General features: G+C 31.8%; 1 pseudogene; it reads right to left on the reverse strand.

The window, feature by feature from the left end:
* Positions 1 to 3,584: 3,584 nt before the first annotated feature.
* On the reverse strand, positions 3,585 to 4,022 carry LOC144257334 (guided entry of tail-anchored proteins factor 1 pseudogene; annotated as a pseudogene).
* Between the last annotated feature and the right edge of the window lie 1,330 nt (positions 4,023 to 5,352).

Raw genomic sequence — 5,352 nt, forward strand, 5'->3', positions numbered from 1 at the left:
GGAAATATGCATTAAAGTGTGTATAAACATACATGTTTTAAGACAGGAAAAAGTATAATTTGAGTCAGATGATTAAATATTATTTACATATGGGGACACAAGCATATACCCCATAAATGGTACATTGTAATGTTTATGTAAATCAAGAGACTCATAAATATTCATATTGATTTACATATTTTTAAATAAAACATGGTTTAGGTATTGAGGTAAGGTAGGGCTTAATATTTAAATTTGTTTTGGGTTAGGGTTAAGGTTAAGAAATGATAATGTGTATCAGGAAATATCAATATTCATAAAAATGTATGTGTTGTGATATGTATGATAACATATATAAGCATGCAGGTTGTGACACAGGAAGAGTCAAATGTTAGTCAAGTGATTAAAAGTTCTGTAAATATGGCAATGCAAGAATCTATCTCATAAAATATGGGTAGTAATATAAATGCAAATTTAATATTGATACATATTATGATTACATATGTGAAATACACATAAAATTTCATATTGGTATACAAGATTTTAAATAAAATTTGGTTTAAGTACTGAGGCAAGGTAAGTTTTTATGTAAAATGTTTGTTTAAGTTAGGGTTAAAGAATTAACATATATATGAGGATATATGAATATTCATTAGAAAGTACATGTGAAATTCTGTATGAAAACAGATACATACATGTTCTGTCAAAGGGAATAATAAAATATGAGTCATGTGTTTACATATTTTATAAATATGGGAAATGAAATGATATATATTATAAAGGACTTATTGTTATAAAATATGTATATTAGATATTGAAAATTGAGTTAGAAGTAAAAATACCCTTTAATATTGATATAGGTGTACATGGATTTATATAAAAATTGGTTAATATGTAGAGGTAAGATTAGGTTTAGTATGAAATTTTGGTTTTGAGTTAATGTTAGGATTAAAAAAATTAGCATGCATATGTGGAAATAAAAATAGTCCTAAGAATGTACATGAAAATATGTACAAAACATATATAAATATACATGTTGTGACACAGAGAAGTGTAAAATATCAGTCATATAACTACACTTCCTGTATCTAGGTTGATTGGAGGATATATACTATAAATGATATATATTAATATATATGCAGATTTAAATTTGATAATTAAAAATGGAAGTCAAAATACAATTTAAAATTTATATTGGTGTATTTTGATTCAAGTCAAATCTGACTTAGATATAGAGATAATGTAAAGGCAATATAAATTTTGGTTTGAGTTAGGATTAGGGTATAGAATGGACACATATGCTGGAAAATATCTGTATTCACATGACTGACATGTAAAAATATGTAAAAAAAACCATAAAAGATACATGTCCTGACACAAGGGAGAGTGTTTTGTAAATAATGTGATGAGACATTTTGTAAATATGGAGTTAGAAATAGATACCCTATAAATGATATAGTGATATGTATGTAAATTTATTATTGAAAATTGAAAATAGAAGTCAAAGTACACTCTAAAATTCTTATTGGTGTATAAAGGTTGAAGTAAAATTTTCCTTTCTTATAGAAGTAATATAAGGATCAATATAAAATTTGGATTGTGCTAAGGTTTTAGTGAAAGAATGAATATTTGAATTGGGAAATATCAATATTCATAAGAATATACTATGAAATTATGTTTCATAACATATATAAACATACATGTTGTGACACAGGCATGAGTAAAATGTAAGTCATGTGATTACAAATTTGGTAAACATGGGGATGAAGAATATATCCTATAAACAATATATACCAGTATATATGCAAATTTAATATTGATAATTGAACATATAAGTTAAAATACACATAAAATTTTATCATAGTTTACATGCTTTTAATAAAATTTGGTTTAGTAATTGAGATAAGTTAAGTGTTTACATAAAATTTTGGTTTGAGTTAGGGTTATAATTAGCAAGTGTTTGTGGAAATATGAATATTTGAAAATACGAAATATGAATATTTCTAACAATACACCTATGAAATTATGTACAAAACATACATGTAGTAATACAAGGAAGAATTAAAAAGTGAGCCATGTAATTACACATTTTGTAATGATGGGAATGCAAGGATACATATCCCATAAAGGATGTAGCATAATACAAATGCAAATTTAACATTGATAATTGAAAATAGAAGTCAGAATACACTTTAAAATTCATATTCTTTTCAGTCACAGTGGTGAACACCTGTAATTCCAGCCACTCTGAAGGCTGAAATGGGAGGATTATGAGTTTCAAGACAGCCTCAGCAGCAGCAAGGTGCTAAAGAATCCTGTCTCTAAATAAAATACAAAATAGGTCTGGAGATGTGGCTCTGTCCTCAAGTGCGAGTGAGTTCAATTCTGGTTTAAAAAAAATCATATTTTGGTATATGGATTTAAGTAAAATTTGGTTTAGATATAGAGGTAAGATAAGGGTTAATATAATCCTTGTTTGTGTTAGGATTAGGGGTAAAGACTGAATATGTATATCAGGAAATATAAGTATTCATAAGATTGTAAAAGTGAAAATATGAATGAAAACATAGACACGTGTTCTGACACAATGAAGAGTAAAATGTTGAGTCATGTGATTACATGTTAGAAGTCAAATGAGTATCAATTCAAATTAACTTAATCAGATTCCCTATTTTGTTTTTCAAATTCATTCCAATCTATTCAGCAGAAATATTAAATGTTTATAAAACATACTTAATTTGAAATGCTTTCAATACAAAACAATTCAATCACAAAACAATGCATTATGGTCTCATCAGTACATTTATAAAACTAACAGTAGCAAATAAGTAGATGATATACACTATAGAAATGTTCATCCAACTAATGACTTTAGACACAAAGAACACACAATGTCAATTAGTGTTATTCTTTCAATTTTACTACATGAGACAATAAACCAAATGTTCAAGTTCTAGTAGTTGTAATAAAACTTTCTAAAAATAGATATAAAAGTACTTAAGTTTGGGCTGCAGTTGAATCTCAATGGTAGAGCACTTGCCTAGCATGAGTGAGGCACTGGGTTCTATCCTCAGCACCATCTACAACTAAAAAATATATAAATATTTTTAAAAGCATTCAAGTTTTTAGAAAATTTTGACTTTCCAGTTGGCAACAGGATCACAATGTGCCAATAGAGCAAATCAGGAGTAAGGCATGTAGGCCCCCATCCTGTTTCAAATCTGGTGTTACTGTAGAATACTGTAGAATACTGGGATTCTTACAAGAATCTCACATAAAGCCCAAGAACATATTCAATACAAAACTACACTATGTATTTTGGGTTTTTTGTTTTGTCTTTTTAAGCAGCAATCAGACTTTTAACCTAATAAGAGAATCATTTTAGAAGTCATAATAGCTGGGATAGGTGCGGTGGGGCACAAGTGTAACTCAAAAACTCAAGAGGAAGAGGTATGAAGATGGTAAGCTTGAGGTCAGGCTGGGCAACTTACCAAGAACCTGTCTCAAAATTAAAAATAAAAAGGAATGTGGCTGGGGTTAGGTGGTAAAGAACCATTGAGTTCAACCCCCAGTTTAACAACAACAACAAAATCCCACAGTGGTATTCATCTTTCTTTTCGACTGAAAGGGTAAAGTACAAGGGGTCACCACAACTTGTTACAGACTAAAATCCAACTAATAATTCCAACACCACCTGCTGTTCTAGCAGGGAAGGCTACCAGGAGGTCTAGTGGTGTTATCCATTTCCTCAGCACAACAGTTACAGGGGCAGAATACTACTTCCAAATGAGTGACATCATCAAGGTAGCTTGCAATGTACAGAAAGCAACACTTAAAAATCATTTTATCTTGGCTAGTTGAGCAGTCCGTGCTTTCACATAAGTCTTGAGCTGGTCCACCATCTTGTTGATCTTCCATTCCAGCCTGGCATATCTGGCAAACTCATCCATCTTGTTGACCATGGAGAACTCTTGCTTCATATCCTGGATCTCTGCCCTCATCTGCGGCTCTGGCTCTGCATCATTCTGCAGCACTCTGGACATGAAGGAGGACAAGGTCAGAAGGAGGATCAGAAGGACATTGCATCCAAACAGGAAGCAGAGGACCAGCAGCCACATCCAGCTGCGGGACTTGGTCAAGTTCTTCCATTCTTCCCAGATACTCCCTGCAGCCCAGGCACCTCTATCAGAAGCTCCAAGGGGACCTCATCAGTAGGCGCACCCGCAACTGCGCAGTGAGTCCCACTAGCCCTGCTTCCTTGAATGAGGTTTGTAAAATTTATTCCTACACACATTACATTTTTGATGCTTTCTTTAATTGTTATAGCCCAACTTAGATTATGGATCAGCCCAATAAGCACCCTATAAAATGGAGGATATTAATAGATAAGACAAGATTAGATAATAGGATAAATAACGTTAAGTTATCCTGACTATACTTAAAAGAATTTAGCCTTTGGCTGGAGTTGTGGCTAAGTGGTACAGCGCTTACCTAGCATTTGTAAGACACTGGGTTCAATTCTCAGCACCCCATATAAATAAAGTCCATTGACAACTTAAAAACAAAACAAAACAAAACCTTGCCTAAGTGACTCCATTTGGAAGTTCCAAAATGTATCCCTAGTTATATAACTTATTTTTTGTAAAAGTTGTTTATTTTTGTACTGCATGTGTTTGGAACAAGGATGTGGTTATATGCATTGGGTGGCTGATTGTTAACTTTAGCTTCTGTGTCCTCCTTGCTTGCTTGCATCTACATTTTCGAGGATGTTGTTTTTCCCCTTATAAACCCCATAGAACTTGCACCCCGTACTGTTCCTGGCAGAAGCAGTTTGGGTCCATCAGGGAGCAATCGCCAGGTAGCTAAATAAAGACTCTCCAATTTGGAAAAAATTCTGTTGAGAGTGTTTTCCGAGCTATAGACCCACAACAAAATGGTATCTTTTTTTAAAAATCTCTATTTATGAGCATTCACTTCTACCATGTATACAATTGATTTTTATTTGTATGTTGATCTTGAATCCTGCAATTTTACTATTACTTCCAGACATTTTTAAAAGATTCAGTGATTTTTACTATAAATGTTCATGTTTTCTGCAAATAAAGTTAATTTATTTTTTAATTTTTCATTAGTATGATTTTTAGTGTTTTCCCCCCCTTAACTGAGTACATCAACAGATTCTTTAGTAGCAAACAGAAAGAAATTATATGTACAAAACCCCTTTTGTTTCTGAGGATTTGGTTAAGTATTCAGTCTATTGTCATTAAGTATTGTGTTTCCGATAAGTTTTTAATAGATTCCCTGTGTCAGATTGAGGCACTTACTTTCTATTCCTAGTTTGCTAAAATTTTAAACAGAAGTTGATATTGGGTT

Source organism: Urocitellus parryii, chromosome 1 (genome assembly GCF_045843805.1).
Source record: "Urocitellus parryii isolate mUroPar1 chromosome 1, mUroPar1.hap1, whole genome shotgun sequence".
Taxonomy (NCBI): domain Eukaryota; kingdom Metazoa; phylum Chordata; class Mammalia; order Rodentia; family Sciuridae; genus Urocitellus; species Urocitellus parryii.